The sequence below is a fragment of the Engystomops pustulosus genome, chromosome 9 (assembly GCF_040894005.1).
Source record: "Engystomops pustulosus chromosome 9, aEngPut4.maternal, whole genome shotgun sequence".
Lineage (NCBI taxonomy): Eukaryota > Metazoa > Chordata > Amphibia > Anura > Leptodactylidae > Engystomops > Engystomops pustulosus.
In genome coordinates this window covers 60,679,177-60,693,629 of record NC_092419.1, presented here as the reverse complement: position 1 = coordinate 60,693,629, position 14,453 = coordinate 60,679,177, and the positions used below count along the sequence as shown (strand labels likewise).

The following is a 14,453-nucleotide window of genomic DNA, read 5'->3' as shown; positions in this document are numbered from 1 at the left end:
TAAAAACCTGGAAATCTATAATATCTTGATTACATCATTTTGTATTATAACCCAAAAGGAGAAATGTTAAATACTGATATACCTGCAATATACAATTCAAATATCATTAGTGTACAGAAGGGTGACAAAAGCAAACACTAAAGGCTATGGGGGCAAATTTATTAAAGTGGCTGAGAGCAGAACTGTTCTAGTTGTTCATGTCAACCAATTGCAGCTCAGATTTCATTTTCCCAAAGCGGTTTATAAAAAAAAAAAAAAAAAAGGCTGAGCTCTGACTGGTTCCCATGGGCAACTAGAACAGTTTAACCTCAGACACTTCAGATAAATCTCCCTACATAAATGTCACAACTTGAATGCTATGGTAAAAACTAGAGATGAGCGAGCACTAAAATGCTCGGGTGCTCGTTATTCGAGACAAACTTTTCCCGATGCTCGAGTGCTCGACTCGAATAACGAACCCCATTGAAGTCAATAGGAGACTCGAGCATTTTTCAAGGGGACCAAGGGTCTGCACAGGGAAGCTTGGCCAAACACCTGGAAACCTCAGAAAATGATGGAAACACCACGGAAATGAACAGGAAACAGCAGGGGCAGCATGAATGGATGCCTCTGAGGCTGCTTAATCGCACCATTATGCCAAAATTATGGGCAACAGCATGGCCATGACAGAGTGACCGAATGAGGCTAGATAGCATCTAAAACATCCAATAATTGACCCTGACACTATAGAAGACGGCATGCAGAGGCAGCGGCAGCAGCAGCAGGCTAGAGAGTGTCATGGTGACATACCCTATGTCAACAAAAGGTTGACGGTATATTTAGTCGATAACACAGCATGGTGGCGACATAGTGACCAAGTTCCATAACGTATCTGGTGAAACACCCGAAAAATGAGCCTGACACAGCTCGTTTGATAAGGGGACGACATATGGAGGCAGCCATGGAGACGACTTCCATGATCAAGAGTGACAGTATGGGGCATCCATATTGCTTCTATGATTGAAACTTCAGGTCTCCAGCATGGCGGCGACAGATGCGCCGAGTTCCATTATGTATCTGGTGAAACACATGAAAATTCTGCCTGACACAGCTCGTTTGATAAGGAGGTTAATGTGCTATATATCCTCTCGCGCTCTAGCGTCTGGGGTATAGAGAGTTGAAAGTTGCGCATGGAGACATTGGTCGACGCTGTGGAGGATGGTGGAGGCAAAATGGACAGGAAACATGGGCAGCATGCATGGATTCCTCTGAGGCTGCCTAATATTGGGATGGAGCTGGCGGTCCGCTGCCAGGCGAGCTTTCGCCTGTCCAAGCCCCTGTCTCTCGGCTCCTCCCCACCCAAAATGGGCCTGGGGGCCAGAAGCGTTTACTTTGAAAAAATTATCATTTTCAAAGCAGACGGGGTCGTTTGAATATTTCACCAAGGAATAATGGAATAGCATAGCGGTTCTATTTTTAATTGTTTTTTCGTAAATGGTTCCATGATTAAGAGCGACAGTATGGGGCATCCACATTGCGCTGCTATGATTGCAACTTCAGGTTTCCAGCATGGCGGCGACAGATGGGCCGAGTTCCATTATGTATCTTGTGAAACACCCAAAATTCTGCCTGACACAGCTCGTTTGCTAAGGGGACGATGAATGGAGGCAGTAAGGTAGTAGTAGATTAAAGGTGCTGCAGTTAAAACTATGTTAGTTGGATCTTGGGATAGAGCTGGCGGTCCGCTGCCAGGCGAGCTTTCGCCTGTCCAAGCCCCTATCTCTCGGCTCCTACCCAAACAGCACTTCTAAGAACCTTTTGTATAAGATCAAGTGTAGTAGTGTTCTTATAAGTTTGGGTTATGGCGGGTGAGGGGAATGTAAACAGATGCGCAAAAAGCGCTGAAATAATATCGGTAAATGATAAAAGTTTGCCAGTATATTTTGTGGATAACACAGCAGGGTGGCGACAAAGTTAACAAGTTTGATGTGGAAGCCATGAAAACAACCCAAAATTCTGCATGACACAGCTCGTTTGATAAGGGGACGATGTATGGAGGCAGCTATATGGACGACTTTTGGAGGCAGCTATGGAGATGACGTGTGGAGGTACAATGGAGACAACGTGTGGAGGCAGCTAAAAAGACGATGTGTGGAGGCTGCTATGGAGACAATTTATTTGGTCAGCTACGTACTCCCTCACCATCTTTCTGTAAAGATCATCCCTACTCTGCAGAGACTGGGGACAGGTGACAGTGTCTTGCTGGGGTGACATAAAACTGGCAAAAGCCTTGTAAAGCGTACCGCTGCCAATGCTGGACAAGCTGCCTGCTCGCCTACTCTCCCTCGCTACTTGTCCTGCAGAAGTACGCCCTCTGCCGCTAGCGCTGTCAGAAGGGGAATACTGTTTCAGCTTGTGCACCAGGGCCTGCTGGTATTTATGCATTCTCACACTCCTTTCCTCTCCAGGAATGAGAGTGGAAAGATTTTGCTTGTACCTTGGGTCCAGGAGAGTGAATACCCAGTAATCGGTGCTGGAATAAATTCTTTGAACGCGAGGGTCACGGGATAGGCAGCCTAGCATGAAATCTGCCATATGCGCCAGAGTACCAACGCGCAAGAATTCACTCCCCTCACTGGCCTGACTCTCCATTTCCTCCTCCTCCAACTCCTCTTCTTCTGCCCATACACGCTGAACAGTGAAGGACTGAACAATGGTACCCTCTTCTGTCTCGCCAACTTTCTCCTCCTCATCCTCTTTACCTCCTCCGATATGCGCTGAGAAACAGACCTGAGGGTGCTTTGGCTATCAACAAGGGAATCTTCTTCCCCCATCTCTTGTGACGAGCGCAAAGCTTCCGACTTCATTCTGACCAGAGTGTTTTTCAACAGGTCAAGCAGCGGGATGGTGAGGCTGATGATGGCGGCATCGCCACTGACCATCTGTGTTGACTCCTCAAAGTTACTCAACACCTGACAGATATCAGACATCCACGTCCACTCCTCATTGTAGACTTGAGGAAGCTGACTGACCTGACTACCAGTTCTGGTGGAAGTTGACATCTGGCAGTCTACAATCGCTCTGCGCTGCTGGTAAACTCTGGATAACATGGTTAATGTTAAATTCCACCTCGTGGGAACGTCGCACAACAGTCGGTGAGCGGGCAGTTGGAGGCGGCGCTGCCCTGAGAGTGGCAGCATCTGTGCTGGACTTCCTGAAATGCGCACCGATGTGGCGCACCTTCGTGAGCAAATCAGACAGATTGGGGTATGTCTTGAGGAAACGCTGAACTATGAGATTTAACACATGGGCCAGGCATGGCACATGTGTCTGCCGAGTTGCAGAGCCGCCACCAGGTTATGGCCGTTTTCACACACAACCATGCCTGGCTTCAGGTTCAGCGGTGCCAGCTACAGATAGGTCTGAGCCGTGATGCCCTGTAATAGCTCTTGGGCGGTGTGCCTTTTATCGCCTAGGCTCAGCAGTTTAAGCACCGCCTGCTGTCGCTTAGCGACGGCACTGCTGCTGTGCCCAGAGCTACCGACTGATGGCGCCATACCCACGGATGGTAATTCGGAGGAGGAGGTGGAGGAGGGGTGGGAGGAGGAGGAGGAATAGTAGACCTGAGAGACCTGGACCGAGGTAGGCCCCGCAATCCTCGGCGTCAGCAGTATATGACCAGCCCCAGGGTCAGACTCTGTCCCAGCCTCCACCAAGTTAACCCAATGTGCCGTCAGCGATATATAGTGGCCCTGCCCGGCAGCACTCGTCCACGTGTCCGTGGTCAGGTGGACCTTGTCAGAAACGGCGTTGGTCAGGGCACAGATGATGTTGTCTGACACGTGCTGGTGCAGGGCTGGGACGGCACATCGGGAAAAGTAGTGGCGGCTGGGGACCGAATACCGAGGAGTGGCCGCCGCCATGAGGTTGCGAAAGGCCTCGGTCGATACCAGCCTATAGGGAAGCATCTCCAGGCTAAGTAATCTGGAGATGTGGACGTTGAGGGCTTGGGCGTGTGGGTGGGTTGCACTATACTTCCTTTCGCGCTCCAGCGTCTGGGGTATGGAGAGCTGAACGCTGCGCATGGAGACATTGGTGGATGCTGTGGAGGATCGTGGAGGCGAAGATGTGGTTTTCGCACGGGAGGTGTTTGGGCCGGGGTCCTGGGCAGGGGGCTGACTAGCAGAGGCAGCAAATGACACAGGGGAAGGAGCAGTGGTGTGCCCAGCCGGAGGTGAACGGGCTTGGTGCCATTGAGTGGGGTGTTTAGCATTCATATGCCTGCGCATACTGGTGGTAGTTAAGCTAGTAGTGGTGGAACCCCTGCTGATCTTGGTGTGGCAAAGGTTGCACACCACAGTCATCCGGTGTTTCTTTAAAGAACCTTCAGACTTCCGAAAATCTAGCCCTCGCCACGGGAGCTTGACTACGTGAATCATTTGGCGCTGATGCACCAGCTCTGGCCCTGCCTCTCCGTCTGGCCCCACCACTGCCTCTTCCAACCTGTTCTCGTCAAGGACTCGCCTCCGTCTCAGAAGCACTGTGTTCACCCGGCCTATCAACCCAGCTTGGGTCTGTCACCTCATCATCCTCCGATCCCTCAGTCTGCTCCCCCCTCGGACTTCCTGCCCGGACAACAACTTCACCACTGTCTGACAACCGTATCTCCTCATCGTCCGACACCTCTTTACACACTTCTTCCACTACGTCAACAATGTCATCATCACCCACAGACTGCGACCGGTGGAAAACCTGGGCATCGGAAAAGAGCTCAGCAGCAACCGGACAAGTGGTTTGTGACTGTGGGAAGGGTCCAGAAAACAGTTCCTCAGAGTATGCCGGTTCAAATGCCAAATTTTCCTGGGTGGGGGCAGACTGGGGGGAAGGAGGCTGAGGTGGAGGAGCTGGAGGAGTGCTGATTTCGGTGACATGGGTCACCTGTTCAAATTGTTCTGGCCTCAACAGTGCTCTACCACGAGTCCCAGTACCACGAGTGTAGCTCTGCGGCGTTCCCCTGCTCCCTCATCAGTAGGTGGTGTCTCACCCCACCCAGGACCACGGCCTCTGACCCCTGCAGTAGTTGGACGCCCACACCCTCGTCCTCTACCCCTAGCCCTCAGGTTCAACATTTTCAAAATTAAAGTGTAAACTGTAAACATTTTTGGATTTTTTTGTTTTGTGTTTTTTGTGTTTTTTTTTTTTTTTTTTACAAAACAATGCTATCCTATTGCTATGGCTAGTTTCTAACCTACACTGACAGCACACAAATGGATTTTGTGCTGTGCCTGATGACTGAGTTATAAAAAAAAATAAAAGTAAAAAAAAAAAAATCAGCAGACTGTGCCTAATTCAATCAAACCCCTAATAAATTGTCCCACTTAGGTGTTTGAGATGTGTGTGTCACTAAGAGCTAAATAGAATGTTCCCAAGTCTCTCTGCAAATTCCTCACAATATGGTACTAGCTGCACTACTAGTGCCAGCAAGCCCAGCCACAAGCAAACAAAAAAAATAAAATAAAATATAACGCTATTCTAGCCCTAACAAGGGCTGTTGGGTTCTTGTAGACTCACTCCTGCCTAACAGTAAGCTAATATAACACCCTAACGCTATCCCTGCAGCAGCAGCAGCTCTCTCCCTAATGGCATCCAGACAGAGAATGATGCGAGCAGCGCGGGCAGGGGCTAGTCTATTCCAGGGTCACCTGATCAGGCCAGCCAACCACTGCTATCGACGTGTAAGGGTACCACAACATGCTGGGTGGAGTGCAGAGTCTCCTGGCTTGTAATTGGCTCCGTTTCTGGCCGCCAAAAATCAAAACGGCGGGAGATGCCATTTTCTCGAGCTGGCGAAGTATTCGTCCGAGCAACGAGCAGTTACGAGTACGCTAATGCTCGAACGAGCATCAAGCTTGGACGAGTGTGTTCGCTCATCTCTAGTAAAAACAAAACAAAAAATCACATGAAGTAAAAAATTAAATGTAAAAGATAACAGGAAGCTAAAAGGTAATACAGGCATATCTTAGCCTTGGATATAAGTGCAGATACATCTTAAGGAAGCTGGGAATCATTTTCCAAACATTCATTTGCAGTTAATTTGTATCTTATCAGCTCAAATCAGGGGCAGCGCTATTTGTAGGCAAAGTGGGCATTTGAGAGAATCTCTTCTTTCAAACGAATCTAAAATTGTGTTTCTGGGTGCCATGGATCCAGAGATATTCAGGTTCAAAGTGAGAATATCAGGTGCGATTTTTTTAATATAAAAATCACTCCCAACGGCATTTTAACAGTTAATGGGGGTCATTTACTAAGGGCCTGAATCACGTTTTTCCGTCGGGTTTCCCGAATATTACCGATTTTGGCGCACGTGATCGGATTGTGGCGCATCGCCGCTGGCATGCACGTGACGGAAATCGGGGGGCGGAAAACCCGACGGATTCGGAAAAACCACCGTATTTTTTTTTTAAAAAGTGTCTCTTGCACTTACCTGCACCCAGGCTAGCTTGGTGAACTATCGTGAACCCCAGCCGACTTCAGCGCAGCAGTGACACCTAGTGGACATCGGGCGCACTACCTTAGTGAATCCCGGCCGGACCCGAATCAGCGTCGGAGAACCCGCCGCTGGATCGCGAATGGACCGGGTAAGTAAATCTGCCCCAATTTCTCAATTTTCCTGACACTTAGAAACAAATTTTCTCCTCTTTCATTGGAAAAAAGAAGTGAGCTTCTATGTGTCACAGAACCAGAGATACAGCCCTCTGAAATGTACCCCCTTCAAATTCTTAAACAGCAGAGGCTACAGGGAGAATTTGCTGCAGACAGTAGCTTCTGCACCTCACAGATAATGGAAATATTCACTTTATATGTTACTAAATTCTGATAAGGGATAATATCAACTAATATTCATGTTTTTAACCTTCTCCTAACCAGAACTATCTAAGAACACACTCTTTCTTATTGCCTTTTATTTTGTGATTGGTTTTTTTGTGAAAATTGACTGATACAATGAACATTTGATCCTCTTCGCCTAATGTCACTATTATATTTTAACATCGCGACCCAGAACATGTCCATAAAGCTATATGTAACACCAAAAACACACACGTGTTCTGGAATAAAGTTTTTATTTCACACCATCCACATTATTTATACCTATGTTATGATGTTCTCACTCAAGTTCTGATGAAGCACGGAGGGTTCTGTTATTGTGCGGCTTATAAAATGTCGCACATCCAAACGTCACTTTTATTATTTCATTAGGTTTATGTATACATAGTTATTTATTTGGGTTACCATTGTGTAAGGGAACATACAATGATAGATCTGTGCTAGGCTCAGTGCAATTTTCTGCAAAAACAGTTTGGTGTCCCCTGTGGATTTAATGTTCCTTTGCTGCATATTTTGGTGAATATACACATGTGGGGTATGTATGATCTCTGTACATCTTGCTGTTTTAGGAAAGTATGTTTTCTTTATATAAGTATTCTGGATTTGTACATATTTTAGAGGAAATTTAGAATTTTCACGCAATTTTTGCATTTTATTGCCGTTTTCTCCAAAGTTGCCTGAAGGTGTTTATGAATTTAAAATGTATCCTTGTTTACATGGTGATTTTTGGAAAAATTTGAGTTTGACAGTATGGGAGCTTTTTATTTTGTGTGTTGTATATTTTTAAACACATTTGTGGATAGAAACCAAATATGTAACGTTTTTTGTCTTAGCATTTTTGGGAGTGTAAATGCTTGATGTTGTGTACTGTGGTATATATAAATCTTCTTACTTTGTGTTATTATTTTTAACCCCTTCCCGACGCGCGCCGTACTAGTACGGCGCGCGCCGGGTCCCGGTGCATGGGGAGGGCTCGCGGGCCGAGCCCTCTCCATAGCCGGTAAGTCTTTGCTGCATATTGCAGCAAAGGCTTACCGGTAACACCCGCGATCGGTGCTAGCACTGATCGCGGGTGTTTTCTCCGTGATCGCCGCCGGCGGCTTCAAAGAGATGGCGCCGCATGGGCGCCGCCATCTTGTTGTGGATCGCTGCTCCCCGATGACGTCACGGGGAGCGGCGATCTGTCGCCATGGTAACCTCGGGTGTTCCGAACACCCGAGGCTACTTCCTTTTAACCCATGCATTACAATGTGCTAATTGCACATTGTAATGCATGGGGAGTAAAATCCACATATACTGCCATACTGTAGTATGGCAGTATATGATATGATCGATCAGACTACCTAGGGTTAGAGTACCCTAGGGAGTCTGAAAAATAGTAAAAGTAAAAATAAAACAAAGTTAAAAAAAAAAAAATTATAATAAAAAAACCTAAAAATTCAAATCACCCCCCTTTCCCTAGAACTGATATAAAAATAAATAAACAGTAAAAATCATAAACACATCAGGTATCGCCGCGTCCGAAAATGCCCGATCAAAATATGATAATGTTTTTTCACTATGTTTAACCCCGTAATGGAAAATAGCGTCCAAAGTCGAAAATGGCATTTTTTTGCCATTTTGAAAAATATAAAAAAATAAATAAAAAGTGATCAAAAGGTCGCACAGTCCCAAAAATTATAGTAATGAAAACGGCATCAAAATTCGGAAAAATTGACACTATCCACAGCTCCGTACACCAAAGTATGAAAAAGTTATTGGCCCCAGAAGATGGCAAAATAAAAAAAAAATATTTTGTACAGGAGGTTTTAATTTTTTTAAATGTATGAAAACATTATAAAACCTATACAAATTTGGTATCCACGTGATTGTACCGACCCAAAGAATAAAGTAGACATGTCACTTGGGACGCAGAGTGAAAGCTGTAAAATCCAAGCCCACAAGAAAACGTCACAAATGTGGTTTTTCACCATTTTCACTGCATTTGGAATTTTTTTCCCGCTTCCCAGTACACGCCATAGAATATTAAATACCGTCACTACGAAGTGCAATTTGTTACGCAGAAAATAAGCCATAACACAGCTCTTTATGTGGAAAAATAAAAAAGTTATAGATTTTTGAAGTTGGTGAGTGAAAAATGGAAGTGAAAAAACTAAAAAAGGCCAAGTCGTTAAGGGGTTAAATCCCTATTTGTGCGTAAACCTTCAATTCGACGTGAGTTTTAAGTAAAAACTGTCACAGTCTATGGGAATAGTCCCTTGGGACTAAAGTCAGTGGACTCCCTGGACCACCGCGGAGGATAAAGATGCTAGCTGCAACCCGGGAGCGAAGTATTAGTGGATTCCTGGTCTTCGCCAGAGCCCGCCGCAAAGCGGGATGGTCTTGCTGTGGCAGGGAGCCACCAGGTTGCTCCGCGGGTGCGACTAGGCCCACGGTGGCAGCCAAGGTAGGGACACAGGGAAGGCAGGACCACAGGAAGGCAGGACCTCGGATGGACGGCTGGCAGGACCTCGGAAGACCACTTGGATACAGGACCGCCACATAATTACAGGACCGCCATAGGATTACAGGACCGCCACAGGACAGCCACAGGAACACCACAGGAACACGGGAACACAGAGGCGTCTGGAAGCGTTCAGGAATCACAGAGGCATCTGGAAATGCTCAGGAAGGCTTTCCCTTCAGTAGAACGATCTGAAGATCTGGCAGGGGATGCTGGGTGTCGCCAGGCTATAAAGCAGAGCCGGGATGCCAGCGCCAATAAGGACGACGTTGGCCCTTTAAATTCTTGGAGAATAGGCGCGCTCACCCTAGCAGCGGGAGTGCGCAGCCTAGACAGGAAACAGACCTGCGGCCTGGACGGGACCGCGATGGAGCCATCAGGAGACGGGCAGGTAAGTACTGACCAGGAGGAAGCGGGGCAGCGGCAGACAGCGGAGCATGGGTATCCCACATCCGCAGACATGGATTGCGGGGTCACCCGTGACAAAAACGTACGGCATTTTTAGTGAACTTTTTGTTCAATAATTTGTGTTTGTCACAAAGTTACATGAAGGTGGTTAAATGTTAATTGCCAAATTCATTGCCTGGTTGTCTGCTTTCAAAATTATATAGGTTTTACGGGTGCCTTTACTTTTTAGCCTGTTTTATTGATATATTATGCAGGTTCTGCTGAAAAGCAGATATTTAATTATTTCAGTTTTAGTGATGTAATTTTGATTTATTTATGTGAACATATCAATATGAGGCATTTGTGAACTCTACACATGTCCATCTATTACACTTAGGAGATGTGAAGGTAAATATTTTCTGTTTGGGGCACATTTTTAGCAATCAAAGTCAAATTTTAAGTATTTTTATAAAATGTTTCAGTTTGAATCAAAATTGCATGAAGGAGCCTATGTCTATAAACTCTTTAATAAATATAATTTTGAAAATGGGGCAAGCTTCTGCTTTCATAAAATATGTGGTTTGCTGCTGTTTACTGTCTGGCCATATACTGGGGGGCTGGTTGGCTATATAATTGGGGGGGCTGGCTATATACTGGGGGACTGGCTGGTTATATACTGGGGGACTGGCTGGTTATATACAGGGGGCTGGCTATATATTGGGGGGGCTTGCTATATACTGGAGGGTCTGGCTGGCTATATACTGGGGGGGCTGGCTATATACTAGGAGAGACCCCTACTGCTTTCTTCCAGACTCCAACTCCCACACTCCCAGATAAATACCTCACCTACTGGACCCATCTCCCCTAACACCTCAGTATCTTTAGGGCTTCCCCCAATGGCCAACTGCACTCCCACACACCAATTAACACATTCACTGGAAATAACGGAAATAATATATCAATACCCCCCCCCCCCCACTGCGCCCGTTAGGGATAAAAAGAAAAACCACAGAAAGAGAGGCTGTAGATGAAAATGTAGATGAAACCAGCATCTCCTCACAAGAGGACTCCTTAATTCTAACACCAAAAAACAGTGTATGAAGACATGCATGAAGAATAAGAATCGAAATTTCAAAATTATACTAATAAGACCGATTTAGTCAAAATTTTCAACTTATCCTCCCACACACTTTCTACTCCAGAAAAAAAACTGCTAGAGAAAGGTTTATTTTTGCCCCTCGTCATCTTCAAATGACTTCAACCTCTTTGTGGACCTGAATGCTTTCATTCGAAAACCTACCCTTAAGCGCCATTTTAGTCTTGTAGAGTCCAAACCAACAAATGACCCAGTAGGCGACTCAGCAGGTGAGACGGAGTCTATTTATAGCCATACTGCCCTCAAACCAAAATCTTTATTTTATCCCTTCCATCATAAGGTAAACCACATGGACACGTTTACAGTCTTGTCTCCAATGATTTCAGGAACCTACATAGCCAGACACCCAGGAGTAAGGTCAAAAATAACAACCTCACATTCTTAGAAAGACAGACACTCAAATCCCTAGCCGATGATAATGATTTGGTTATTAAGAGTGCTGATAAAGGAGGTGGTAGAGTACTCCTCGATAGAGGGGATTATGTGAGAGAGGCCCATCGCCTCTTGGCAGATCCCATTTTCTATCACAGGTTAGACGCCAACCCCACTAAAACATTTAAAATATCCTTATATAAGCTTCTAGATAAGGGCCATAAAGAAGGCATACTGAACAAAAAGGAACTGCAATACCTAAAAATCGAAGAGCCAGCTTTATTCTACTACCTGCCAAAGGTTCACAAGTATGCGGAGAAACCACCTGGGAGACCTATTATTTCAGGCATTGATACTCTCACAGCTTACCTTTCTCACTATGTGGATAGTTTTCTTCAAAAGTATGTGAGAACCATGAAATCATTTGTTTTAGATACGCCAGACCTGATTTAACACATACTTCATCACTCCATTACTTCATCACTCCATATCACTTCATTACAATGGATATAACATCACTCTACACACAAATGTTGCATATGATCTTGGTAGAGATGCAGTAGCATACTTTTTTAATAAGGATTTACTTACCCGGTCCATTCGTGATCCAGCGGCGCGTTCTCTGCGCTGGATTCGGGTCCGTCCGGGATTTATTAAAGTACTTCCTCCGCCGTCCACCAGGTGGCGCTGCTGCGCTGAAAAGCATCGGAACACTCTTGAGTTCACCGGCTTGGGCTGAGTGAAGGTAAGTGCAAGCTCCGCAACAGATTTTTTGTTTTAAATGCGGCGTTTTTTCCGAATCATCCCTTTCGGCCAATACAAGAAAATTAGGGAAAATTGTACCAATGATTTAGATTTTGCCCAACAGAGTAAAATCCTGAGTGATAGGTTTCGGAAAAAAGGTTACCCCTCCTGCCTCACTCAAGAGACCTACACACGCGCATGTTCCCTCACTCAGGAGGACTGCTTGAAACCTAAACAAACTGAACCTAATGAGAATCTCCGAACTCTGAAGAATCCTGCAAAAACATTGGGGGGTCTTACTACATGATCCCTACTTGAAAGATATAATTCCGTACAGTACAAACCAACATTGACATTCAGACGAGCCAAGACTCCAAAGAACATTTTGGCCCCTAGCCGCCTAAAACCTGCAAAAACTCTCTCATAACACTCATGTCATTCTTTTCCAAAATCTTAGGCTTGTTTAGGTGCAAGCATGCACGGTGTAAATGTTGCAAGACTATTACGCACAGATAGAAGGAATTTAAGTCCAATATTACAAGTTTAGATTCACATATGTTGCATTTCTGCAACAAAAGAGGTCCTTAGACCGAATAAAAAAAATAACTTTTATTTATATCAATTATTAAAAAGAACCAGATCTATGTCTATATTTAATTTGGGATGTATGTAACAAAACACAGTTAAAATAATTATGTTGTGGAAGGAGGGAAACAATATGTCATGGGAGTGAGTGTTCATACACACTGGTGCGTTAGTAAAGATTCCTAGTGGTCAGCACTAGAGATGAGCGAACATACTCGTCCGAGCTTGATGCTCGATCGAGCATTAGTGTACTCGTAACTGCTCGTTGCTCGGACGAGTATTTCGCCCGCTCGAGAAAATGGCAGCTCCCGCCGTTTTGCTTTTTGGCGGCCAGAAACAGAGCCAATCACAAGCCAGGAGACTCTGCACTCCACCCAGCATGACGTGGTACCCTTACACGTAGATAGCAGTGGTTGGCTGGCCAGATCAGGTGACCCTGGGATAGACTAGCCGCTGCCCGCGCTGCTCGGATCATTCTCTGTCTGGATGCCGCTAGGGAGAGAGCTGCTGCTGGTCAGGGAAAGCGTTAGGGTGTTCTATTAGCTTACTGTTAGGCAGGAGTGATTCTAAAAGAACCCAACAGCCCTTCTTAGGGCTACAATAACGTTATAATTTTTTTTTTTATTTGCAGCTAGTACCATATTGTGAGGAATTAGCAGGGGGACTTGCTACCGTTGTGTTTAGCTCTTAGTGACACACATATCCACCTCAAACACCAAAGTGGGAAAATTTATTAGGGGTTTGAGTAGAATTAGGCACAGTCTGCCAGTTTCTTTTTATTTTACGTTTATTGTTTTAATAACTCAGTGTCATCTCATCTTGCATAGTAGTGTGCTGTAATACTTGGCTAGAAAATAGCCATAGGAGAATACAAACGGCTTAATTACGCCTACAGTAGCGTTATATATATTTGTTATCTGGTTGATCTGCTGGTGGCTGTAGTTGTTGCAGTGCATTTACTAGTAAATTGTGAGCAATTTGGAGTCAGACTTGCGACCACTGTGTTTTAGTGACGCACATATCCATCGCAAAGACCGAAGTGGGAAAATTTATTAGGGCCCGGGGTTGTATTTCAATTAGGCACAGTCTGCCATTTCCTTTTTTATTTTACGTTTATTTTTTTCATAACTCAGCGTCATCTCATCTGGCATAGCAGTGTGCTTTCATACTTGGCTATAAAATAGCCATAGCAATAGGATAGCATCGTTTGGTTTTAAAAACTAAAAAAACACAAAAAAAAAACAAAAAAAAAAAAAAAAAGTTAAAAAAAAAATTCAAGTTATAACTCTCATTTTCAAAATGTTTAACCCGAGGGCTAGGGGTAGAGGACGAGGGCGGGGACGTGGGCGTCCAACTACTGCAGGGGTCAGAGGCCGTGGTCCTGGGCGGGGTGAGACACCACCTGCTTATGAGGGAGCAGGGGAACGCCGCAGAGCTACACTCCCTAGGTTCATGTCTGAAGTTACTGGGAATCGTGGTAGAGCACTGTTGAGGCCAGAACAGTGCGAACAGGTGATGTCGTGGATTGCCGACAATGCTTCGAGCAATTTGTCCACCAGTCAGTCTTCCACGCAGTCCACCCATGTCACCGAAATCGGCACTCCTCCAGCTCCTGCACCTCAGCCTCCTCCCCCCCAGTCTGCCCCCTCCCAGCAAAATTTGCCATTTGAACCGGCATACTCTGAGGAACTGTTTTCTGGACCATTCCCACAGTCACAAACCACTTGTCCGGTTGCTGATGAGCAATTTTCCGATGCCCAGGTTTTCCACCAGTCGCAGTCTGTGGGTGATGATGACCTAGTTGACATACTGGAAGAAGTGTGTAAAGAGGTGTCCGACGAT

General features: G+C 45.5%; 1 protein-coding gene across 6 annotated transcripts in view; it reads right to left on the bottom strand.

The window, feature by feature from the left end:
• Nucleotides 1-14,453, bottom strand: part of LOC140077151 (protein Shroom4-like) — a 603,736-nt gene that overhangs the window by 440,365 nt on the left and 148,918 nt on the right. The window lies entirely within an intron of this gene.